Source organism: Stenella coeruleoalba (assembly GCF_951394435.1).
Source record: "Stenella coeruleoalba genome assembly, contig: scaffold_60, whole genome shotgun sequence".
Lineage (NCBI taxonomy): Eukaryota > Metazoa > Chordata > Mammalia > Artiodactyla > Delphinidae > Stenella > Stenella coeruleoalba.
Genome location: NW_027646020.1, coordinates 373,485 through 400,432, shown reverse-complemented (window position 1 = coordinate 400,432; position 26,948 = coordinate 373,485). Strand labels below are relative to the sequence as shown.

Here is a 26,948-nt window from a genome sequence, read left to right as displayed (position 1 = left end):
CAAGGAGTAACTCTTGTCTATTCCATATTTGGCTTAAGGAACTTTATCTGTGCTCATTTCAATCTCTGGTTTTATGCAGCACCCAAACTCACCTTTACCCTTAAGCAAGCATAAGTTGGTTTTCTAAATTTGAGACCCTGTTCTGTTCTGTAATTCAGTTCCTGTGTAGCCAAGTTTACATTCCGTGTATTACTGATATCTTATGATGTTTCTTTTTCTGTGTGACTTATTTCAGTTAGAATCATCATACCTGAATCCACTCATTGTGCTGCTAAGGGCCTGATGACACAGATTTCATTGCTGAGTGATATTGCTTTGTAAGTAAATACCACAACTTCTTTATCCATTTTTCACTTTCTGCGATGTTGAACTTGTACTGTAAACGAGGTTTTTGTAAACAGAGCCGTTCCAAAATTTGGGGTGGCTGTGTCTTTTTGATTTTAAATTCCCTAAGCTATAGGACCATAATTGGAAGTGCCTAGGCTCTGTTGCTTTGTTTTTTAGATGTTTCAGGAAACACCATACACTTCTCCTGAGTGGTTGTTGGCAATTTACATCCCGCCCATCAGCATAACAAGGCTCCCAGTTCTCCATGGCCTGTCCTGCCTTTCTGGATTTTACCCTTTTTTCAGATGGCCCTTTTGACCAGGGGGAAGTGAGAGTTCATTGTAGTGCAGATTTCCTTTGCAAGCTTGCTTGGTTGGCCAAAAAGGGCGTATGCGTTTTTTCCTGAATATATTCAGGAAAAAACGCATACGCCCTTTTTGGCCAAGTGCATCATTGTGGACGTTCTGCCTCTTTTCCTATGCTTTCAATGCAATTCCAGTCTACCTCCTGAAATCGGTTTCCTGCAATTCTGCCCTGCTTTCAAGTCCTCTTGGCAGCCTTACTTCAGTATATTTTTGGACAATAGCTGTCATTTATAACTCTGCAGGTTTGTGAATTAAAGTGCCCCTGAGCTCCTTTCTTCAACTCGCTTTCTTGTGAGGTGGCCGCAACACTGCAGGATGGCTTCAGGCCCTAATCTGGTTCCGGCCCGGCATGCTGAGCCTTTGGTTAATTCCTCTTCCTGGTGGGAAATGAGAGTTAAATTTGCCCGTTCAGACACCTCCAGCTAGCCTCCCATTGGTTCTCGCTATTCCTGTTCATCTTCCGCAGAAATTGCAAACTGGGCCAAACAGGAGGTTAAAGGCACTGACTCTCCAAGTCGGGAGTGTTAGTAAAGCATGTGGAATGTTGCACCCGAGTACCAGGGGAGGAAAACTGAGACATATTTGAAAACGTCTCCCGTTCACACGGTTGATCATACTCTGGGTTCCACATGCATGTTTTAGCTGAAGGAAGAATACCTTAAACCTGGAGAGTTGAGACCCATGGAATGGGTACCATGCAATATGACTTCAAAGGGTCTTCATTTGCTCACCGAACCTCTCCAATCCTATCACTGCTGCGTTTATGCCCCTGTACACACGCTTGATTCTCTTTTGGAGACATAGCAATCCATAGGTTTTAAGATACTTACTAGTCAGGTACATTCTTAGGCGTTTAATATGGGGTGTTGAGTCCATTTCGTTGAGCAAGGAGTAGCTCTTGTCTATTCCATATTTGGCTTAAGGAACTTTATCTGTGCTCATTTCAATCTCTGGTTTTATGCAGCACCCCAACTCACCTTCCCCCTTAAGCAAGCATAAGTTGGTTTTCTAAACTTGAGACACTGTTCTGTTTTGTAATTCAGTTCATGTGTTGCCAAGTCGACATTCTGTGTATTAATGATACCTTATGATGTTTCTTTTCTGTGTGACTTATTTCAGTTCGAATCATCATACCTGAATCCACTCATTGTGCTGCTACGGGCCTGATGACATAGATTTCATTGCTGAGTGATATTGCATTGTACGTAAGTACCACAAGTTCTTTATCCATTTTTCACTTTCTGCGATATTGAACTTGTACCGTAAACGAGGTTCTTGTAAACAGAGCCGTCCCAAACTTTGGGGTGGCTGTGTCTTTTTGATTTTAATTTCCCTAAGCTATAGGACCATAAGTGGAAGTGCCCTAGGCTCTGTTGCTTTGTTTTTTAGATGTTTCAGGAAACACCATACACTTCTCCAGAGTGGCTGTTGGCAATTTACATCCCGCCCATCAGCATAAGAAGGCTCCCAGTTCTCCATGGCCTGTCGTGCCTTTATGGATTTTACACTTTTTTCAGATGGCCCTTTTGACCGGGGGGAAGTGAGACTTCATTGTAGTGCAGATTTCCTTTGCAAGCTTGCTTGGTTGGCCAAAAAGTGCGTATGCGTTTTTTCCTGAATATATTCAGGAAAAAACGCATACGCCCTTTTTGGCCAAGTGCATCATTGTCGAGTTTCTGACTCTCTTCATATGCTTTCAATGCAATTCCTGTCTACCTCCTGAAATCGGTTTCCTGCAATTCTGCCTTGCTTTCAATGCCTCTTCATAGCCTTACCTCAATATATTTTTTAAAAATAGTTGGCCTTTATAACTCTGCAGGTTTTTGAATTGCAGTGGCCCTTAGCTCCATTTTTTAGCTCTTATTTTTGTGGTCTTGCCCCATAACCACAGGATTCCTTGAAGCCCTATTTTTCTTCTGGGGCACCTTGCTGTGCCTTTGGTTAATTCTTCTTACTGATGTGATATTAGAGTGACATGTGCCCATTGAAACCGCTACAGCTAGTTTCTCACTGGTTCCCCCTATTCCCATTCATCCTCTGCACTAACTGCAGACTGTGCGATACCAGAACTTAAAGGCATTGACTCCATGTGGGGATGTTGTTAGTAAAGCGGCTGGAATGTCGATCCGGAGCCCCAGGAGAGGAAAAATGAGGTGCGTTTTAGAAACCTTTCCCGATCATATGGTATACCAGTCGCTGGGTTTCCCAAGCATGGTTTAGCTGTAGGAAGATTCCCTTCAACCTGGAGTGTTGGGACCCTTGGACTGAGTAGCATGAAGTATTGCATTAAACTTTCGGCAGTTGCTCACCAAAGCTCACCAATCCTGTCAGCCCCAAGTGTCCAGCCTTATGTCTTATCCAGCTGTGGGTTTATATGTGGTCAATCCAGGTTGCATCACAGCCCCTGAGCGAATTTTGTAAGAATTTTTCTCTCTTTCATTGTTTCAGCGTTTTGTTTTTAAAATTTATTTCTATAATGGGGTTTAGCTCCTTTTCACTGCTGTGTTTGTGCCGCTCTGCACACACTTGATTCCCTTATGGAGATATATCAATACATGGGTTTTAAGATTCTTATTCCTCAGATATATTTCTCTGCGGTGTATAGGGTGTGTTGAGGCCTGTTCATTGAGCAAGGTGTAGATCTTGTCTAATACCTATTTGGTTTATTGAACGGTATCTGTGCTAATTTCAAACTCTGGTTTTATGCATCACCCCACCTCTCCTTTCCCCTTAAGCTGACATAAGTGTGTTTTCTAAATGTGAGACACTGTTCTGTTCTGTAATTCATTTCTTGTGCAGCCATATTTACCCTCCCTCTATAAGTGATATCTTATGATATGTTTCTTTTTCTGTTTGACTTATTTCAAGTAGTATTATCGGACCTAAATCCACTCTTTATCCTTCTACTAGCCTTATTACATTGATTTCATGGTGAAGAGATATTCCATTGTACATAAGTACCACATCTTCTTTATCCATTGTTCTCTTTCCTGGGATATTTAAGGTGTACTGAAGTTGAGGTTCTTGTAAACAGAGTAGCCCTAAACTGTGGTGTGCTTGTGTCTTGTTGATTTTTAGACTTCCCTAGATATACTCCCATGATTGGAAGTGTCCTATGCTCTGTAGCTCTGTTTTTTAGATGATTTAGGAACCACCATACACTTCTCCAGAGTGGCTCTCGGCAGTTCACACACTGCCCATCAGCGTATAAAGGCTCCCTGTTCTCCATGGCCTGTCCTGCATTTCTGGTTTTTACAATTTTTTAGGATGGCCCTTTTGACCGGTGGGAAGTGAGACTTCTTTGTTGTGCACATTTGCATTGCTTGCTTGCTTCGTTGCCCATAAAGTGCGTATGCGTTTTTTCCTGGATATAATCAGGAAAAAACGCATACGCCCTTTTGGGCCAACTGCATCATTGTCGAAATTCTGCCGCTTTTCATGTGCGTTAAAGACGAGTCCAATCTATCTCTTGAAATCTGTTTCTTGCAATTCTGTCTTGCATTCAGATCCTCTTCTTTGCCTTACCTCAACATATTTTTGGACGTTAGTTTTCATTTATAACTCTGCAGGTTTGTGAATTGCAGTGACCCTGAGCTCCATTGTTTAAGTTGCTCTTTTGTGAGCTGGCCTCAAACCCGCAGGATTGCTTCAGGCCCTATTTTGGCTCCGGCGAGGCAGGCTGAGCCTTCCTTTAATTCTTACTCTTAATGGGAAATTAGAGTGATATGTGCCCGTCCAAACCCCTACAACTCTTCTCTCATTGGTTCCCCCTCTTCCCGTTCATCCTCCTCACAATTTGCAAAATGTGTGAAACAGAAGTTTAAATGTGCTGATTCTCCAAGTGGGGAGATTCTAAGTAGCGTGGCTGGAATGGTGAACAGGAGCACCAGGAGAGGATAAATGAGGTGCATTTTAGACACATCTCCCGATCACATGGTGTACAGTCCTCTGGGTTTTCCATGCATGTTTTAGCTGTAGGAAGATCCCTTGAACCTGCAGATTTGGGACCCATTGAATGGGTACCAGGTAGTATTACTTTAAAGGGTGTGTATTTCCTCACCCAACCTCACATTTCTCTTAGCGCAAACAGTTTCCAGCCTTATGTCTCATCCTGCTGTGGGTCTAGATGTGTTCAATCCATGTTGCATCACCATCCCTGAGGAAAAGTTGTAAGAGGTTTTCTCTGTCTCTCTGTCGTTTATTTTTTTCAATTTATTACTATATTGGTTACAGCTGATTTTCAAAGCTCTGTTTCTTGCTGCTGTACATCCACTTGATTCACGTACAGAGAGACATCAATAAATTCTTTTTCAGATTCTTACCAGTCGTATATATTCTTTTCCGGTGACTTGAGTGTGCTGAGTGCAGTTCTTTTAGCTACCGTGTAGGCCTTGTTGATTATCAGTTTGGTATTTGGAATGGTATCTTTGCTAATTTCAACCTCCTGGATGATGCCTCACCCCTCCCCACCTTTCCCGTTTAGCAGCCTTATGCGTGTTTTCTACATATTTGACTATGTTTTTGTTTTGTAATTTATTTCATGTGTAGCCATTTTGGATTCCACCTTTAAGTGATATCTTATGATATGTGTCTTTTTCTTTTTGAATTCTGTCACTTAGAATGATCATACGTAACTCCTCCGGAGTTGTTACAACTGGCCATATTTCATTGATTTCCAGGCTGAATAATATTCCACTCTACCTAAGTACCACATCTCTATCCATTTTTTCCCTCCAGAGACATTTAAGTTATATCCTAGTCGAGGATCTTTTAAACAGAGAGGGGGTAAACATTGGGGTGCCTGTGTCCTCTCGATTTTTGTTTTTCCCAAGATATACGCCCATGAGTGCAAGTGCCCTATGCTCTGTAGCTCATTTTTTAGATGCTTTAGTAAACACAATACACTTCTCCAGAATGGCCGTTGGCAATATACATTTCCACTATAAGTCTCACAGGGCTCCCTCTTCTCGTTGCCCTGTCCTGCATTTCTGTTGTTTACGCTTTATGAGGATGGCTCTTCTGACTGATGCGAAGTGATATCTTTTGTAGTATTGACTTCCAGTGCCCACCTGTTTGGTTGGCTAAAAAAGTGTATGCCCTTTTCTTGAATATATACAGAAAAGAACGCATACACCCTTTTTGGCCAACTGCAATGTTGGCAATGTTCAGCTCCTTTTCTTGTGCTTAATGGCGAGTCCTTTCTACCTCCTCAAATCCCTTTCCTGCCATTCTCCCTTGCTTACAAGTCCTTTTCTCTGACTTTCCTCAAGACATTTTTCAGTGATGGATATTTTCAACTCTGCAGTTTTGTGAATTTTACTGCCCCTGAGTTCCATTGTTCAACTCGTGTTTATGGGAACTGGCCACAAAGCAGCGGGATTTCCTCAAGCCCTATACTGTTTCCATGGGCAACCCTAGCCTTTGGTCAATTCGTCTTCCTGATTGGAAATTAGAGTGACATGTGCCTGTCTGAACACCTAGGACTTGTCTCTCATTGTTCCTCATCCTTCCGCTTCATCCTCTGGACAAATTCCAAACTGTACGCAACAGGATGTTGACAGTGCTGACATCTCCAAGTGGGGAGACTGTTAGTAAAGACGCTGGAGGGGTGAACCCGAGCACCAGGAGATGAGGAGATAAGATGCCTTTTCCAAACTCTTCCCGATCAGATGGTATACCATCCTCTGGGTGTGACAGACATGTTTTAGCAGTAGGAAGAGTCCCATTCATGTAAGGAGAACACCAGGGCTTTTTCAAAATCAGTGTCTCCCCGAAACCCAAACTGGGGAAGTTTTTAAGCTACGGCTACACATATGTTCATTAAGGGCCTTGGGAAGTAGGCAGAGTCCAAACTTTAGATGATTGAAGTCTTCAGGGTCAGAAGCACTCACCACCAGCTTCCCTTAGGCTACACTTTAACTGTCATTGATAGATGATGTCAATAAAAATATCTATTCTTTTTCAGATTATTTCCCCTTATAGGTTATTGCAAAATGTTGAGTGTAGTTCCCTGTGCTATACAGTAGTTCCTTGTTGATGATCTATTTTATACATAGCAGTGTGTATGTGTTCATTCCAAACTGTTAATTTATCCCTCCTCCCACCTTTCCCCTTTGGTAATAATAAATTATAAGATTTTATACTTCTCAGAAATGGGGGAGCTGAAAGAGAGGTATAATTTTCAATGGAAAAGCATTTAAAACAAGATTGAAGGTTTAACCAAGATTATTAGCTGTACATCCTTGGAAAGAAATCACTTCGTTTCTCTAATATTGACCTGACAAATAAGACAAACCTTTTCACTGAACTTGCTTATAAAAAGTGATGGAAATATCAAATGGAAGTGTTAAAAACATCTTATTTTACCCGAGCCTTATACACTGTTCTATGTTAACTACAGTTTGGCTCACACATCTGTTCATTGAGGTTACAATAGTCTCAATTTCTGTTACTGATCCTCCAGAGTGGACCCCAACAAGTGTCCCCCTGCCCAGTGTCATTGGGGCCAAGAGATCGAGACTGAGTTTGGTTCACAAGCAAAGGAAACTTTATATTTTGATCAGAGAATGGAGAGGTGAGAGCATGCACTACCCCGTGGGCTGTGGGCTGGGCTGCTGTGTAGAGATCCTGTCAGAGTCAGTGGGAGGGAGGGAGGCGGCGGAGCTCTCGAGGGCCGGGTTGGCTGTAGCTCAGGCTCTATATCGTGGAGTCTGCACTGGGCCCCAGGAGCTGAGGTGTCGACCCAGCCATTCTGCACTAGGAAATCTGGTCTGAAGTGCCGGGTGTGGAACCTCTGCATGCGGGACCCTAGGAGCACGTGAAATTAGACAAAGCACAAAGGATAAAAAAGGTTAGACTTGACTTTATTGCCCAGATTCTATTTTTATCTCCCAGGGATTTTTAATGGGCTTTGCTGGGGACAAACCCCTCCTCTGCCTTTTGTCCCGTTCCTCATTCTTGGAGTGCTGAGGGTGCAGACCCTTCTTCTGTAACTGCTGAGTGCTGAGTTGGGAGCCCTCATACCCTGGGGCGAGGGTCAGAGCTTCTCCCCAGCAGCCTCCCGGTGACGTTGATTGTCCCCAGGACCCCTGCCTCCCTGCTCGTCCACCTGAGCACCAGCATTGGAAGTGTTATAGATTCTAATGACCTTTAAGGGTCCAGGAAAGAGATGTGCAGAGACGCTGTGGGGGCCGGTTTCACCCCGCCCCACATTTGTTCGGCCACCTTAGGCTGACCGTCTCTGCCAGCCTAGATGCTCTGACCAGTAGTCTGCGCTTTCTTCAATTAGGCCCCTGAATTAACGTACAAACAGCACCAGGTGTCAGAGCCCTGCCCGCTCAACTCCCAGACAGTCCAGGGTCAGTGGTGACCAAGGACCATGATGGCTACTGAGTCAACAGCCTTTTGAAGTAAACAGGAGTCCAGCCGGTCTTATTGGCCACCATCATCACGGTGTCTGTAGGCTTTTCTATGGTGACAGTGTGGTATACTGTTCCCCCGCCAAGATTATTAGCTCCCCTCTGGGTGCAGTAAGTCCTGCAAGCAGTAGTCTACTCTTTTGGGACACACTCTTGTTGTTTTATGAGAGAAACTCCAGGTCAAGTGATGTTCACACGAGTCGTCATGGTGCCCTGTTGCCCCCGGTTATCTCTCTGGATGTTGGAGTTGGAGGGCCTCCTCACTCGAGGTCGGTGTGCCCACGGAGCGAACCCTGCAACTTCAGGGCATGGTTGGTGGTTAGGATCACCACGTGGGGTCCTTTTCCCTTAGGAGGGAGGTGGCCTTTTGGGCTGCTGATTTCCAGGTTTTTAGATACCGCCAGTATCTTGGCCAGATGTGGCAGTGGGCCAAGCCCCTTAGTGACCGTAGTTTATCCTACCTGGATGGCATTCTTGCATTGTTCCATTTCAAGTGGTCCCAGTTTTTGCACTAATTCTCCAATGGCGATTCACCTTTCACCGGGAATGTAAAGGTCAAAGGGTTTAGCTAAATTAGGGAGTTCCAGGGCAAGGGTCTGAATTGACTGCTCTTTCCATTCTTGAAAGGCCACTTCTGGATTCTATTCAAAAGGATCATCATCTTTTCCTTTCAGTGTTTCATATAGAGGCCCAGCTAGTAGACTGTAGTTAGGGATCCAGAAGCAGCAAACCCTGGCCTCCCCAGGAACCCCTAAGCTGTCTTCTAGTTTTAGAAAGGGGTAAGGCTGAAAATGGTTTCTTCCCTTTCCTGGGATGGGCTTCTCTGACCTTCTGTGAGAATGAAGCCCAGGCAGGTCACCGCAGTCTGTGATATTTGAGCTTTTTCTTGGACAACTTCTATCCTTTATTGGCTTGGTAGTTCAGAGGCCTCCTTAGTAGGGCTGGTGATCAGAATGTCGTCTGCATATTGAAGGAGGGTTTCCTTTTCCAGAGGTAGAACTTTTAGGTCTTTAGCTAAGCTTTCCCCAAAGATGGTGTGGGAATTTTTGCACCCTTGGGGCCAGACGGCCCGGAAGTATTGTTTTAGTTGTATGTTGAGTCCTGCCACTCACAAGCCAAAATTTCTTGTGACTCTGGGACTAATGGAATACAAAAGAAGGCATCATTGAAGACTAATACAGAATACCATGTCCTGGTGGTTGGTAGAATGACCAGCAGGGTGTAGGAATTAGGAGCAACTGGAGGTATATCCTCGGTGGCTTCACTGACTGTCCTGACATCCTTTACCAGGTCCCCAGCAGCCCATGGGGCTCTCGTGGTCAGACCAATCCCAGAATATGGAGCTCACCTGGGCAGGTACCCCACCCCCACCCCAGCCCACGGGGCTCTCGTGGTCAGGCCCCTCCCAGGATACAGAGCTACCCTTGCAGGTACCGTGGCAGGGCTGGGCACACAGGAACCGTGCACATAGCCCTCATTGCAGAGCACCCCCAGCTCACCTGTCGCTCAGAGCTGACACAGAGCACCTCAGAGCAGGACTTGAACTAACAAACAGCAGCTGCGACAGGTCTGTGACCCTGGGCATCACTCCATGAGGCCTCCCTCCACCTGGTCTTCCAGAGACTTCCACTGCACCCGGGGCACCAGGCCTCTGTCTCCAACCACCACCCACCCCTCCTCTGCCTGACTCCTGGGTTCCTCTCATTAGGAGAGGGTTTTCTTGAAGTTGTCTCCCACTCATGGGCCAGATAAAATGATTAGAAAACAAGCCAAAGCTGCAGCCCCTTGTCTATCCTGACTCTCAGGAGCCCACACCTGTTCCTTGGACCTGGCCGGTTCAGCAAGTTCCATTTTCTGCAACTGTGAGCCCCTGAGGGGTGATGATTGGCTGACCTGGGCAGCCTTACCGTGCCGGCCAGCCCTCCCCAGGTGTGCCTGGGTTGAGATCAATATAAATATCACTCCAGGCAGCAAGAGCCCCTGCAGCCGTGCCTGACGCCATTTTCTCTGCCCTGTCAGCAGTCTCGGGGCTGGGCTGGTGGGAGGGAGTGAGAGGCCACGGCTTTGTGGGTGGCCCAGTGTGAGTGGGGCTCTGCTGGACTTTCTGCAGCAGTTGCCAGGCTGCCACCTGCTAAAGAAGAGGATGTGTCACCCATACCTGCTGCTGGAATTTCTCCCTGGGCAGAGGTGAGGAAGGAAAAAAGCAGTGGGGGCAGGGACAGGACGGGTATCTCAGGCAGGGAAATGGAAATCTTCCAGAAGAGCACCCAGGGCCAGGACCATCCTGGCTGGCCTGCAGGCACCAAGTCGGCCGGCATGCTGTCACTCGTGTGGCTCTATGGCCCTTCCTCTAGGCTTTCAAGTCCTTGTATATATTCAGGTGTTTTACCTGGGACGGGTGGGAATAGTTCAGCAGCAACTGGCCTGGGGCTCAGCTCACGTTTACTCACAGATGCCTCGGCACGGTGCCCCAGCTTTGCAATGAGGACGCTTGTTGCGTGGGGGCTGCTGGCTGAATGGGAGACGATTCCCCACCACTGACCAACTTCAGAATTGTTTACAACTGGAGCAAGTGCCCTGATACGGTTTTCCTCTGTGGAACTGGTGGGTTCTGTGTTTTTTTTCTCTTTTTCGTTTTTGGTTCAAGGTAGATTTTATTCCTCTTTTTTGTATTTACAGATATAAGCATGGAAATAATTTATTCATATAAATACATGTATGTGCAGGGAATAATTGTTTTTTCTGTTTTATTTTTTAAATTTTACTTCTTTTTAATTTTGAATTTTATTTTATATTTTTATACAGCAGGTTCTTATTGGTTATCTATTTTATACATATAAATGTATACATGCCAATCCCAGTCTCTCAACTCCTCCCACCACCACCCCCCAACAGCTTTCCCCCCTTGTTGTCCATACGTTTGTTGTCTACATCTGTTGCTCTATTTATGCCTTGCAAAATGGTTAATCTGTACAGTTTTTCTAGGTTCCACATATATGCATGAATATACAAGATTTGTTTTTCTCCTTCTGACTTACTTCACTCTGTATGACAGTCTCTAGATCCATCGACGTCTCTACAAATGACCCAATTTCATTCCTTTTCATGGCTTAGTAATATTCCATTTTATATATGTACCACAGCTTTATGCATTCGTCTGTCTGTGGGCATTTAGGTTGCTTCCATTATCTCGATATTGTAAATAGTGATGCAATGAACATTGCGGTGAATGACTCTTTTTGATTTATGGTTTTGTCTGGGTATATGTCCAGTACTGGGATTGCTGTATCATATGGTAATTCTATTGTTAGTTTCTTAAGAAATTCCATATTGTTCTCCATAATGACTGTATCAATTTATATTCCCAACAATAGTGGAAGAGGGTTCCTTTTCTCCAGACCCTTTCCAGCATTTTTTGTTTGTAGATTTTCAATGATGCCTATTCTACCAGGTGTGAGGTGATACCTCATTGTTGAATCCATTTCGTTGAGCAAGGGGTAGCTCTTGTCTATTACATATTTGGCTTATGGAATGGTATCTGTGCTAATTTCCAACTCTGCTTTTATGCAGCACCCCAACTCACCTTCCCTCTTAAGCAGGCATAAGTTGGTTTTCTAAACTTGAGACCCTGTTCTGTTTTGTAATTCAGTTCATGTGTAGCCAAGTTCACATTCCGTGTATTAGTGATACCTTATGATGTTTCTTTTTCTGTGTGACTTATTTCACTTAGAATCATCGTGCCTCAATCCACTCATTATGCTGGTACGGGCCTGGTGACATAGATTTCATTGCTGAGTGGTATTCTGTTGTACAGAAGTACCGCAACTTCTTTATCCATTATTTGCTCTCTGGGATATTTAACTTGTGCCGTAGAAGAGATTCCTGTAAAAAGAGCCGTCCCAAATTTTGGGGTTGCTGTGTCTTTTTGATATTAATTTCCCTAAGCTATAGGACCATAAGTGGAAGTGCCCTAGGCTCTCTTGCTCTGTTTTTTAGATGTTTCAGGAAACACCATACACTTCTCCCGAGTGGTTGTTGGCAATTTACATCCCGCCCTTCAGCATAACAAGGCTCCCAGTTCTCCATGGCCTGTCCTGCCTTTCTGGATTTTACACTTTTTTCAGATGGCCCTTTTGACCGGGGGGAAGTGAGACTTCATTGTAGTGCAGATTTCCTTTGCAAGCTTGCTTGGTTGGCCAAAAAGGGCGTATGCGTTTTTTCCTGAATATATTCAGGAAAAAACGCATACGCCCTTTTTGGCCAAGTGCATCATTGTGGACGTTCTGCCTCTTTTCCTATGCTTTCAATGCAATTCCAGTCTACCTCCTGAAATCGGTTTCCTGCAATTCTGCCCCGCTTTCAAGTCCTCTTGGCAGCCTTACTTCAGTCTATTTTTGGACGATAGCTGTCATTTATAACTCTGCAGGTTTGTGAATTACAGTGCCCCTGAGCTCCTTTCTTCAACTCGCTTTCTTGTGACCTGGCCGCAACACCGCAGGATGGCTTCAGGCCCTAATCTGGTTCCGGCCCGGCATGCTGAGCCTTTGGTTAATTCCTCTTCCTGGTGGGAAATGAGAGTTAAATTTGCCCGTCCAGACACCTGCAGCTAGCCTCTCATTGGTTCTCGCTATTCCTGTTCATCTTCCGCAGAAATTGCAAACTGGGCCAAACAGGAGGTTAAAGGCGCTGACTCTCCAAGTGGGGAGAGTGTTAGTAAAGCGTCTGGAATGTTGCACCCGAGTACCAGGGTACGAAAACTGAGACATATTTGAACACGTCTCCCGATCACATGGTTGATCATACTCTGGGTTCCACATGCATGTTTTAGCTGAAGGAAGAATACCTAAAACCTGGGTAGTTGAAACCCGTGGAATGGGTACCATGCAATATGACTTCAAAGGGTCTTCATTTGCTCACCGAACCTCTCCAATCCTATCACTGCTGCGTTTATGCCCCTGTACACATGCTTGATTCTCTTTTGGAGACATAGCAATCTATAGGTTTTAAGATACTTACTAGTCAGGTACATTCTTAGGCGTTTAATATGCGGTGTTGAGTCCATTTCGTTGAGCAAGGAGTAGCTCTTGTCTATTCCATATTTGGCTTAAGGAACTTTATCTGTGCTCATTTCAATCTCTGGTTTTATGCAGCACCCCAACTCACCTTTCCCCTTAAGCAAGCATAAGTTGGTTTTCTAAATTTGAGACCCTGTTCTGTTCTGTAATTCAGTTCCTGTGTAGCCAAGTTTACATTCCGTGTATTACTGATATCTTATGATGTTTCTTTTTCTGTGTGACTTATTTCAGTTAGAATCATCATACCTGAATCCACTCATTGTGCTGCTAAGGGCCTGATGACACAGATTTCATTGCTGAGTGATATTGCTTTGTAAGTAAATACCACATCTTTTTTATCCATTTTTCACTTTCTGTGATATTGAACTTGTACGGTAAACGAGGTTCTTGTAAACGGAGGCGTCCCAAACTTTGGCGTGGCTGTGTCTTCTTGATTTTAATTTCCCTAAGCTATAGGACCATAAGTGGCAGTGCCCTAGGCTCTGTTGCTTTGTTTTTTAGATGTTTCAGGAAACACCATACACTTCTCCTGAGTGTCTGTTGGCAATTTACATCCCGCCCATCAGCATAACAAGGCTCCCAGTTCTCCATGGCCTGTCCTGCCTTTCTGGATTTTACACTTTTTTCAGATGGCCCTTTTGAGCGGGGGGAAGTGAGACTTCATTGTAGTGCAGATTTCCTTTGCAAGCTTGCTTGGTTGGCCAAAAAGTGCGTATGCGTTTTTTCCTGAATATATTCAGGAAAAAACGCATACGCCCTTTTTGGCCAAGTGCATCATTGTGGACGTTCTGCCTCTTTTCTTAAGCTTTCAATGCAATTCCAATCTACCTCCTGAAATCGGTTTCCTGCAATTCTGCCCCGCTTTAAAGTCCTCTTGGCAGCCTTACTTCAGTCTATTTTTGGACGATAGCTGTCATTTATAACTCTGCAGGTTTGTGAATTACAGTGCCGCTGAGCTCCTTTCTTCAACTCGCTTTCTTGTGACCTGGCCGCAACACCGCAGGATGTCTTCAGGCCCTAATCTGGTTCCGGCATGGCACGCTGAGCCTTTGGTTAATTCCTCTTCCTGGTGGGAAATGAGAGTTAAATTTGCCCGTTCAGACACCTCCAGCTAGTCTCTCATTGGTTCTCGCTATTCCTGTTCATCTTCCGCAGAAATTGCAAACTGGGCCAAACAGGAGGTTAAAGGGACTGACTCTCCAAGTGGGGAGAGTGTTAGTAAAGCGTCTGGAATGTTGCACCCGAGTACCAGGGTACGAAAACTGAGACATATTTGAACACGTCTCCCGATCACATGGTTGATCATACTCTAGGTTCCACATGCATGTTTTAGCTGAAGGAAGAATACCTTAAAACTGGGTAGGTGAAACCCGTGGAATGGGTACCATGCAATATGACTTCAAAGGGTCTTCATTTGCTCACCGAACCTCTCCAATCCTATCACTGCTGCGTTTATGCCCCTGTACACATGCTTGATTCTCTTTCGGAGACATAGCAATCCATAGGTTTTAAGATACTTACTAGTCAGGTACATTCTTAGGCGTTTAATATGGGGTGTTGAGTCCATTTCGTTGAGCAAGGAGTAGCTCTTGTCTATTCCATATTTGGCTTAAGGAACTTTATCTGTGCTCATTTCAATCTCTGGTTTTATGCAGCACCCCAACTCACCTTTACCCTTAAGCAAGCATAAGTTGGTTTTCTAAATTTGAGACCCTGTTCTGTTCTGTAATTCAGTTCCTGTGTAGCCAAGTTTCCATTCCGTGTATTACTGATATCTTATGATGTTTCTTTTTCTGTGTGACTTATTTCAGTTAGAATCATCATACCTGAATCCACTCATTGTGCTGCTACGGGCCTGATGACATAGATTTCATTGCTGAGTGATACTGCATTGTAAGTGAATACCACAACTTCTTTATCCATTTTTCACTTTCTGCGATGTTGAACTTGTACTGTAAACGACGTTCTTGTAAACAGAGCCGTTCCAAACTTTGGGGTGGCTGTGTCTTTTTGATTTTAATTTCCCTAAGCTATAGGACCATAAGTGGAAGTGCCCTAGGCTCTGTTGCTTTGTTTTTTAGATGTTTCAGGAAACACCATACACTTCTCCCAAGTGTCTGTTGGCAATTTACATCCCGCCCATCAGCATAACAAGGCTCCCAGTTCTCCATGGCCTGTCCTGCCTTTCTGGATTTTACACTTTTTTCAGATGGCCCTTTTGACCGGGGGGAAGTGAGACTTCATTGTAGTGCAGATTTCCTTTGCAAGCTTGCTTGGTTGGCCAAAAAGGGCGTATGCGTTTTTTCCTGAATATATTCAGGAAAAAACGCATACGCCCTTTTTGGCCAAGTGCATCATTGTGGACGTTCTGCCTCTTTTCCTATGCTTTCAATGCAATTCCAGTCTACCTCCTGAAATCGGTTTCCTGCAATTCTGCCCCGCTTTCAAGTCCTCTTGGCAGCCTTACTTCAGTCTATTTTTGGACGATAGCTGTCATTTATAACTCTGCAGGTTTGTGAATTACAGTGCCCCTGAGCTCCTTTCTTCAACTCGCTTTCTTGTGACCTGGCCGCAACACCGCAGGATGGCTTCAGGCCCTAAACTGGTTCCGGCCCGGCATGCTGAGCCTTTGGTTAATTCCTCTTCCTGGTGGGAAATGAGAGTTAAATTTGCCCGTCCAGACACCTGCAGCTAGCCTCTCATTGGTTCTCGCTATTCCTGTTCATCTTCCGCAGAAATTGCAAACTGGGCCAAACAGGAGGTTAAAGGCGCTGACTGTCCAAGTGGGGAGAGTGTTAGTAAAGCGTCTGGAATGTTGCACCCGAGTACCAGGGTACGAAAACTGAGACATATTTGAACACGTCTCCCGATCACATGGTTGATCATACTCTGGGTTCCACATGCATGTTTTAGCTGAAGGAAGAATACCTAAAACCTGGGTAGTTGAAACCCGTGGAATGGGTACCATGCAATATGACTTCAAAGGGTCTTCATTTGCTCACCGAACCTCTCCAATCCTATCACTGCTGCGTTTATGCCCCTGTACACATGCTTGATTCTCTTTTGGAGACATAGCAATCTATAGGTTTTAAGATACTTACTAGTCAGGTACATTCTTAGGTGTTTAATATGCGGTGTTGAGTCCATTTCGTTGAGCAAGGAGTAGCTCTTGTCTATTCCATATTTGGCTTAAGGAACTTTATCTGTGCTCATTTCAATCTCTGGTTTTATGCAGCACCCCAACTCACCTTTACCCTTAAGCAAGCATAAGTTGGTTTTCTAAATTTGAGACCCTGTTCTGTTCTGTAATTCAGTTCCTGTGTAGCCAAGTTTACATTCCGTGTATTACTGATATCTTATGATGTTTCTTTTTCTGTGTGACTTATTTCAGTTAGAATCATCATACCTGAATCCACTCATTGTGCTGCTAAGGGCCTGATGACACAGATTTCATTGCTGAGTGATATTGCTTTGTAAGTAAATACCACATCTTTTTTATCCATTTTTCACTTTCTGTGATATTGAACTTGTACGGTAAACGAGGTTCTTGTAAACGGAGGCGTCCCAAACTTTGGGGTGGCTGTGTCTTCTTGATTTTAATTTCCCTAAGCTATAGGACCATAAGTGGCAGTGCCCTAGGCTCTGTTGCTTTGTTTTTTAGATGTTTCAGGAAACACCATACACTTCTCCCAAGTGTCTGTTGGCAATTTACATCCCGCCCATCAGCATAACAAGGCTCCCAGTTCTCCATGGCCTGTCCTGCCTTTCTGGATTTTACACTTTTTTCAGATGGCCCTTTTGACCGGGGGGAAGTGAGACTTCATTGTAGTGCAGATTTCCTTTGCAAGCTTGCTTGGTTGGCCAAAAAGGGCGTATGCGTTTTTTCCTGAATATATTCAGGAAAAAACGCATACGCCCTTTTTGGCCAAGTGCATCATTGTGGACGTTCTGCCTCTTTTCCTATGCTTTCAATGCAATTCCAGTCTACCTCCTGAAATCGGTTTCCTGCAATTCTGCCCCGCTTTCAAGTCCTCTTGGCAGCCTTACTTCAGTCTATTTTTGGACGATAGCTGTCATTTATAACTCTGCAGGTTTGTGAATTACAGTGCCCCTGAGCTCCTTTCTTCAACTCACTTTCTTGTGACCTGGCCGCAACACCGCAGGATGGCTTCAGGCCCTAATCTGGTTCCGGCCCGGCATTCTGAGCCTTTGGTTAATTCCTCTTCCTGGTGGGAAATGAGAGTTAAATTTGCCCGTCCAGACACCTCCAGCTAGCCTCTCATTGGTTCTCGCTATTCCTGTTCATCTTCCGCAGAAATTGCAAACTGGGCCAAACAGGAGGTTAAAGGGACTGACTCTCCAAGTCGGGAGAGTGTTAGTAAAGCGTCTGGAATGTTGCACCCGAGTACCAGGGTACGAAAACTGAGACATATTTGAACACGTCTCCCGTTCACATGGTTGATCATACTCTGGGTTCCACATGCATGGTTTAGCTGAAGGAAGAATACCTTAAACCTGGAGAGTTGAGACCCGTGTAATGGGTACCATGCAATATGACTTCAAAGGGTCTTCATTTGCTCACCGAACATCTCCAATCCTATCACTGCTGCGTTTATGCCCCTGTACACATGCTTCATTCTCTTTCGGAGACATAGCAATCCATAGGTTTTAAGATACTTACTAGTCAGGTACATTCTTAGGCGTTTAATATGCGGTGTTGAGTCCATTTCGTTGAGCAAGGAGTAGCTCTTGTCTATTCCATATTTGGCTTAAGGAACTTTATCTGTGCTCATTTCAATCTCTGGTTTTATGCAGCACCCCAACTCACCTTTCCCCTTAAGCAAGCATAAGTTGGTTTTCTAAATTTGAGACCCTGTTCTGTTCTGTAATTCAGTTCCTGTGTAGCCAAGTTTCCATTCCGTGTATTACTGATATCTTATGATGTTTCTTTTTCTGTGTGACTTATTTCAGTTACAATCATCATACCTGAATCCACTCATTGTGCTGCTAAGGGCCTGATGACATAGATTTCATTGCTGAGTGATATTGCTTTGTAGGTGAATACCACAACTTCTTTATCCATTTTTCACTTTCTGCGATGTTGAACTTGTACTGTAAACGAGGTTCTTGTAAACAGAGCCGTTCCAAACTTTGGGGTGGCTGTGTCTTTTTGATTTTAATTTCCCTAAGCTATAGGACCATAAGTGGAAGTGCCCTAGGCTCTGTTGCTTTGTTTCTTAGATGTTTCAGGAAACACCATACACTTCTCCCAAGTGTCTGTTGGCAATTTACATCCCGCCCATCAGCATAACAAGGCTCCCAGTTCTCAATGGCCTGTCCTGCCTTTCTGGATTTTACACTTTTTTCAGATGGCCCTTTTGACCGGGGGAAAGTGAGAATTCATTGTAGTGCAGATTTCCTTTGCAAGCTTGCTTGGTTGGCCAAAAAGGGCGTATGCGTTTTTTCCTGAATATATTCAGGAAAAAACGCATACGCCCTTTTTGGCCAAGTGCATCATTGTGGACGTTCTGCCTCTTTTCCTATGCTTTCAATGCAATTCCAGTCTACCTCCTGAAATCGGTTTCCTGCAATTCTGCCCCGCTTTCAAGTCCTCTTGGCAGCCTTACTTCAGTCTATTTTTGGACGATAGCTGTCATTTATAACTCTGCAGGTTTGTGAATTACAGTGCCCCTGAGCTCCTTTCTTCAACTCGCTTTCTTGTGACCTGGCCGCAACACCGCAGGATGGCTTCAGGGCCTAATCTGGTTCCGGCCCGGCATGCTGAGCCTTTGGTTATTTCCTCTTCCTGGTGGGAAATGAGAGGTAAATTTGCCCGTGCAGACACCTCCAGCTAGTCTCTCATTGGTTCTCGCTATTCCTGTTCATCTTCCACAGAAATTGCAAACTGGGCCAAACAGGAGGTTAAAGGGACTGACTCTCCAAGTCGGGAGAGTGTTAGTAAAGCGTCTGGAATGTTGCACCCGAGTACCAGGGGAGGAAAACTGAGATATATTTGAACACGTCTCCCGTTCACATGGTTGATCATACTCTGGGTTCCACATGCATGTTTTAGCTGAAGGAAGAATACCTTAAACCTGGAGAGTTGAGACCCGTGTAATGGGTACCATGCAATATGACTTCAAAGGGTCTTCATATGCTCACCGAACCTCTCCAATCCTATCACTGCTGCGTTTATGCCCCTGTACACATGCTTGATTCTCTTTCGGAGACATAGCAATCCATAGGTTTTAAGATACTTACTAGTCAGGTACATTCTTAGGCGTTTAATATGGGGTGTTGAGTCCATTTCATTGAGCAAGGAGTAGCTCTTGTCTATTCCATATTTGGCTTAAGGAACTTTATCTGTGCTCATTTCAATCTCTGGTTTTATGCAGCACCCCAACTCACCTTTCCCCTTAAGCAAGCATAAGTTGGTTTTCTAAATTTGAGACCCTGTTCTGTTCTGTAATTCAGTTCCTGTGTAGCCAAGTTTCCATTCCGTGTATTACTGATATCTTATGATGTTTCTTTTTCTGTGTGACTTATTTCAGTTAGAATCATCATACCTGAATCCACTCATTGTGCTGCTAAGGGCCTGATGACACAGATTTCATTGCTGAGTGATATTGCTTTGTAAGTAAATACCACATCTTTTTTATCCATTTTTCACTTTCTGTGATATTGAACTTGTACTGTAAACGAGGTTCTTGTAAACAGAGCCGATACAAACTTTGGGGTGGCTGTGTCTTTTTCATTTTAATTTCCCTAAGCTATAGGACCATAAGTGGAAGTGCCCTAGGTTCTGTTGCTTTGTTTTTTAGATGTTTCAGGAAACACCATACACTTCTCCCGAGTGGTTGTTGGCAATTTACATCCCGCCCATCAGCATAACAAGGCTCCCAGTTCTCCATGGCCTGTCCTGCCTTTCTGGATTTTACACTTTTTTCAGATGGCCCTTTTGACCGGGGGGAAGTGAGACTTCATTGTAGTGCAGATTTCCTTTGCAAGCTTGCTTGGTTGGCCAAAAAGGGCGTATGCGTTTTTTCCTGAATATATTCAGGAAAAAACGCATACGCCCTTTTTGGCCAAGTGCATCATTGTGGACGTTCTGCCTCTTTTCCTATGCTTTCAATGCAATTCCAGTCTACCTCCTGAAATCGGTTTCCTGCAATTCTGCCCTGCTTTAAAGTCCTCTTGGCAGCCTTACTTCAGTCTATTTTTGGACGATAGCTGTCATTTATAACTCTGCAGGTTTGTGAATTACAGTGCCCCTGAGCTCCTTTCTTCAACTCGCTTTCTTTTGAGCTGGCCGCAACACCGCAGGATGGCTTCAGGCCCTATTCTGATTCCGGTACGGCACGCTGAGCCTTTGGTTATTTCCTCTTCCTGGTGGGAAATGAGAGTTAAATTTGCCCGTCCATACACCTCCAGCTAGTCTCTCATTGGTTCTCGCTATTCCTGTTCATCTTCCGCAGAAATTGCAAACTGGGCCAAACAGGAGGTTAAAGGCGCTGACTCTCCAAGTGGGGACAGTGTTAGTAAAGCGTCTGGAATGTTGCACCCGAGTACCAGGGGAGGAAAACTGAGACATATTTGAACACGTCTCCCGATCTCATGGTTGATCATACTCTGGGTTCCACATGCATGTTTTACCTGAAGGAAGAATACCTAAAACCTGGGTAGTTGAAACCCGTGGAATGGGTACCATGCAATATGACTTCAAAGGGTCTTCATTTGCTCACCGAACCTCTCTAATCCTATCACTGCTGCGTTTATGCCCCCGTACACATGCTTGATTCTCTTTCGGAGACATAGCAATCCCTAGGTTTTAAGATACTTACTAGTCACGTACATTCTTAGGCGTTTAATATGCGGTGTTGGGTCCATTTCTTCGAGCAAGGAGTAGCTCTTGTCTATTCCATATTTGGCTTAAGGAACTTTATCTGTGCTCATTTCAATCTCTGGTTTTATGCAGCACCCCAACTCACCTTTCCCCTTAAGCAAGCATAAGTTGGTTTTCTAAATTTGAGACCCTGTTCTGTTCTGTAATTCAGTTCCTGTGTAGCCAAGTTTACATTCCGTGTATTACTGATATCTTATGATGTTTCTGTTTCTGTGTGACTTATTTCAGTTAGAATCATCATACCTGAATCCACTCATTGTGCTGCTAAGGGCCTGATGACACAGATTTCATTGCTGAGTGATATTGCTTTGTAAGTAAATACCACAACTTTTTTATCCATTTTTCACTTTCTGCGATGTTGAACTTGTACTGTAAACGAGGTTCTTGTAAACAGAGCCATTCGAAACTTTGGGGTGGCTGTGTCTTTTTGATTTTAAATTCCCTAAGCTATAGGACCATAAGTGGAAGTGCCCTAGGCTCTGTTGCTTTGTTTTTTAGATGTTTCAGGAAACACCATACACTTCTCCGGAGTGTTTGTTGGCAATTTACATCCCGCCCTTCAGCATAACAAGGCTCCCAGTTCTCCATGGCCTGTCCTGCCTTTCTGGATTTTACACTTTTTTCAGATGGCCCTTTTGACCGGGGGGAAGTGAGACTTCATTGTAGTGCAGATTTCCTTTGCAAGCTTGCTTGGTTGGCCAAAAAGGGCGTATGCGTTTTTTCCTGAATATATTCAGGAAAAAACGCATACGCCCTTTTTGGCCAAGTGCATCATTGTGGACGTTCTGCCTCTTTTCCTATGCTTTCAATGCAATTCCAGTCTACCTCCTGAAATCGGTTTCCTGCAATTCTGCCCCGCTTTCAAGTCCTCTTGGCAGCCTTACTTCAGTCTATTTTTGGACGATAGCTGTCATTTATAACTCTGCAGGTTTGTGAATTACAGTGCCCCTGAGCTCCTTTCTTCAACTCGCTTTCTTGTGACCTGGCCGCAACACCGCAGGATGGCTTCAGGCCCTAATCTGGTTCCGGCCCGGCATGCTGAGCCTTTGGTTAATTCCTCTTCCTGGTGGGAAATGAGAGTTAAATTTGCCCGTCCAGACACCTCCAGCTAGCCTCTCATTGGTTCTCGCTATTCCTGTTCATCTTCCGCAGAAATTGCAAACTGGGCCAAACAGGAGGTTAAAGTCGCTGACTCTCCAAGTGGGGAGAGTGTCAGTAAAGCGTCTGGAATGTTGCACCCGAGTACCAGGGTACGAAAACTGAGACATATTTGAACACGTCTCCCGATCACATGGTTGATCATACTCTGGGTTCCACATGCATGTTTTAGCTGAAGGAAGAATACCTAAAACCTGGGTAGTTGAAACCCGTGGAATGGGTACCATGCAATATGACTTCAAAGGGTCTTCATTTGCTCACCGAACCTCTCCAATCCTATCACTGCTGCGTTTATGCCCCTGTACACATGCTTGATTCTCTTTCGGAGACATAGCAATCTATAGGTTTTAAGATACTTACTAGTCAGGTACATTCTTAGGCGTTTAATATGCGGTGTTGAGTCCATTTCGTTGAGCAAGGAGTAGCTCTTGTCTATTCCATATTTGGCTTAAGGAACTTTATCTGTGCTCATTTCAATCTCTGGTTTTATGCAGCACCCCAACTCACCTTTACCCTTAAGCAAGCATAAGTTGGTTTTCTAAATTTGAGACCCTGTTCTGTTCTGTAATTCAGTTCCTGTGTAGCCAAGTTTACATTCCGTGTATTACTGATATCTTATGATGTTTCTTTTTCTGTGTGACTTATTTCAGTTAGAATCATCGTACCTGAATCCACTCATTGTGCTGCTAAGGGCCTGATGACACAGATTTCATTGCTGAGTGATATTGCTTTTTAAGTAAATACCACATCTTTTTTATCCATTTTTCACTTTCTGTGATATTGAACTTGTACTGTAAACGAGGTTCTTGTAAACAGAGCCGTTCCAAACTTTGGGGTGGCTGTGTCTTTTTGATTTTAATTTCCCTAAGCTATAGGACCATAAGTGGAAGTGCCCTAGGCTCTGTTGCTTTGTTTTTTAGATGTTTCAGGAAACACCATACACTTCTCCCAAGTGTCTGTTGGCAATTTACATCCCGCCCATCAGCATAACAAGGCTCCCAGTTCTCCATGGCCTGTCCTGCCTTTCTGGATTTTACACTTTTTTCAGATGGCCCTTTTGACCGGGGGGAAGTGAGACTTCATTGTAGTGCAGATTTCCTTTGCAAGTTTGCTTGGTTGGCCAAAAAGGGCGTATGCGTTTTTTCCTGAATATATTCAGGAAAAAACGCATACGCCCTTTTTGGCCAAGTGCATCATTGTGGACGTTCTGCCTCTTTTCCTATGCTTTCAATGCAATTCCAATCTACCTCCTGAAATCGGTTTCCTGCAATTCTGCCCCGCTTTCGAGTCCTCTTGGCAGCCTTACTTCAGTCTATTTTTGGACGATAGCTGTCATTTATAACTCTGCAGGTTTGTGAATTACAGTGCCCCTGAGCTCCTTTCTTCAACTCGCTTTCTTGTGACCTGGCCGCAACAACGCAGGATGTCTTCAGGCCCTAATCTGGTTCCGGCACGGCACGCTGAACCTTTGGTTAATTCCTCTTCCTGGTGGGAAATGAGAGTTAAATTTGCCCGTTCAGACACCTCCAGCTAGTCTCTCATTGGTTCTCGCTATTCCTGTTCATCTTCCGCAGAAATTGCAAACTGGGCCAAACAGGAGGTTAAAGGGACTGACTCTCCAAGTCGGGAGAGTGTTAGTAAAGCGTCTGGAATGTTGCACCCGAGTACCAGGGTACGAAAACTGAGACATATTTGAACACGTCTCCCGTTCACATGGTTGATCATACTCCGGGTTCCACATGCATGTTTTAGCTGAAGGAAGAATACCTTAAACCTGGAGAGTTGAGACCCGTGTAATGGGTACCATGCAATATGACTTCAAAGGGTCTTCATTTGCTCACCGAAGCTCTCCAATCCTATCACTGCTGCGTTTATGCCCCTGTACACATGCTTGATTCTCTTTCGGAGACATAGCAATCCATAGGTTTTAAGATACTTACTAGTCAGGTACATTCTTAGGCGTTTAATATGCGGTGTTGAGTCCAATTCTTTGAGCAAGGAGTAGCTCTTGTCTATTCCATATTTGGCTTAAGGAACTTTATCTGTGCTCATTTCAATCTCTGGTTTTATGCAGCACCCCAACTCACCTTTCCCCTTAAGGAAGCATAAGTTGGTTTTCTAAATTTGAGACCCTGTTCTGTTCTGTAATTCAGTTCCTGTGTAGCCAAGTTTCCATTCCGTGTATTACTGATATCTTATGATGTTTCTTTTTCTGTGTGACTTATTTCAGTTAGAATCATCATACCTGAATCCACTCATTGTGCTGCTAAGGGCCTGATGACACAGATTTCATTGCTGAGTGATATTGCTTTGTAAGTAAATACCACAACTTTTTTATCCATTTTTCACTTTCTGCGATGTTGAACTTGTACTGTAAACGAGGTTCTTGTAAACAGAGCCATTCGAAACTTTGGGGTGGCTGTGTCTTTTTGATTTTAAATTCCCTAAGCTATAGGACCATAAGTGGAAGTGCCCTAGGCTCTCTTGCTTTGTTTTTTAGATGTTTCAGGAAACACCATACACTTCTCCCAAGTGTCTGTTGGCAATTTACATCCCGCTCATCAGCATAACAAGGCTCCCAGTTCTCAATGGCCTGTTACCTTTCTGGATTTTACACTTTTTACAGATGGCCTTTCTGACCGGGGGGAAGTGAGACTTCATTGTAGTGCAGATTTCCTTTGCAAGCTTGCTTGGTTGGCCAAAAAGGGCGTATGCGTTTTTTCCTGAATATATTCAGGAAAAAACGCATACGCCCTTTTTGGCCAAGTGCATCATTGTGGACGTTCTGCCTCTTTTCCTATGCTTTCAATGCAATTCCAGTCTACCTCCTGAAATCGGTTTCCTGCAATTCTGCCCCGCTTTCAAGTCCTCTTGGCAGCCTTACTTCAGTCTATTTTTGGACGATAGCTGTCATTTATAACTCTGCAGGTTTGTGAATTACAGTGCCCCTGAGCTCCTTTCTTCAACTCGCATTCTTTTGAGCTGGCCGGCAACACTGCAGGTTGGCTTCAGGCCATAATCTGGTTCCGGTACGGCACGCTGAGCCTTTGGTTATTTCCTCTTCCTGGTGGGAAATGAGAGTTAAATTTGCCCGTCCAGACACCTCCAGCTAGTCTCTCATTGGTTCTCGCTATTCCTGTTCATCTTCCGCAGAAATTGCAAACTGGGCCAAACAGGAGGTTAAAGGCGCTGACTCTCCAAGTGGGGAGAGTGTTAGTAAAGCGTCTGGAATGTTGCACCCGAGTACCAGGGGAGGAAAACTGAAACATATTTGAACACGTCTCCCGATCACATGGTTGATCATACTCTGGGTTCCACATGCATGTTTTAGCTGAAGGAAGAATACCTAAAACCTGGGTAGTTGAAACCCGTGGAATGGGTACCATGCAATATGACTTCAAAGGGTCTTCATTTGCTCACCGAACCTCTCCAATCCTATCACTGCTGCGTTTATGCCCCTGTACACATGCTTGATTCTCTTTCGGAGACATAGCAATCCATAGGTTTTAAGATACTTACTAGTCAGGTACATTCTTAGGCGTTTAATATGCGGTGTTGAGTCCATTTCGTTGAGCAAGGAGTAGCTCTTGTCTATTCCATATTTGGCTTAAGGAACTTTATCTGTGCTCATTTCAATCTCTGGTTTTATGCAGCACCCCAACTCACCTTTACCCTTAAGCAAGCATAAGTTGGTTTTCTAAATTTGAGACCCTGTTCTGTTCTGTAATTCAGTTCCTGTGTAGCCAAGTTTCCATTCCGTGTATTACTGATATCTTATGATGTTTCTTTTTCTGTGTGACTTATTTCAGTTAGAATCATCATACCTGAATCCACTCATTGTGCTGCTACGGGCCTGATGACACAGATTTCATTGCTGAGTGATACTGCATTGTAAGTGAATACCACAACTTCTTTATCCATTTTTCACTTTCTGCGATGTTGAACTTGTACTGTAAACGAGGTTCTTGTAAACAGAGCCGTTCCAAACTTTGGGGTGGCTGTGTCTTTTTGATTTTAATTTCCCTAAGCTATAGGACCATAAGTGGAAGTGCCCTAGGCTCTGTTGCTTTGTTTTTTAGATGTTTCAGGAAACACCATACACTTCTCCCAAGTGTCTGTTGGCAATTTACATCCCGCCCTTCAGTATAACAAGGCTCCCAGTTCTCCATGGCCTGTCCTGCCTTTCTGGATTTTACACTTTTTTCAGATGGCCCTTTTGACCGGGGGGAAGTGAGACTTCATTGTAGTGCAGATTTCCTTTGCAAGCTTGCTTGGTTGGCCAAAAAGGGCGTATGCGTTTTTTCCTGAATATATTCAGGAAAAAACGCATACGCCCTTTTTAGCCAAGTGCATCATTGTGGACGTTCTGCCTCTTTTCCTATGCTTTCAATGCAATTCCAGTCTGCCTCCTGAAATCGGTTTCCTGCAATTCTGCCGCGCTTTCAAGTCCTCTTGGCAGCCTTACTTCAGTCTATTTTTGGACGATAGCTGTCATTTATAACTCTGCAGGTTTGTGAATTACAGTGCCCCTGAGCTCCTTTCTTCAACTCGCTTTCTTGTGACCTGGCCGCAACACGGCAGGATGGCTTCAGGCCCTAATCTTGTTCTGGCCGGGCATTCTGAGCCTTTGGTTAATTCCTCTTCCTGGTGGGAAATGAGAGTTAAATTTGCCCGTTCAGACACCTCCAGCTAGCCTCTCATT

At 44.3% G+C, this 26,948-nt stretch overlaps 1 long non-coding RNA gene across 13 annotated transcripts in view; it reads left to right on the top strand.

Annotated features, from left to right (window-relative positions):
* LOC307181385 overlaps positions 1–26,948 on the top strand; it is a 420,414-nt gene that overhangs the window by 94,496 nt on the left and 298,970 nt on the right. For 12 of the 13 annotated variants that reach the window (XR_013826623.1, XR_013826624.1, XR_013826625.1 and 9 more), the window contains exon 2: positions 22,897–22,982. The exons of the other annotated variant lie outside the window; for it this stretch is intronic. This is a non-coding gene — a long non-coding RNA (uncharacterized lncRNA). The remainder of the gene's footprint in view (positions 1–22,896; positions 22,983–26,948) is intronic. 13 annotated transcript variants of the gene reach the window in all.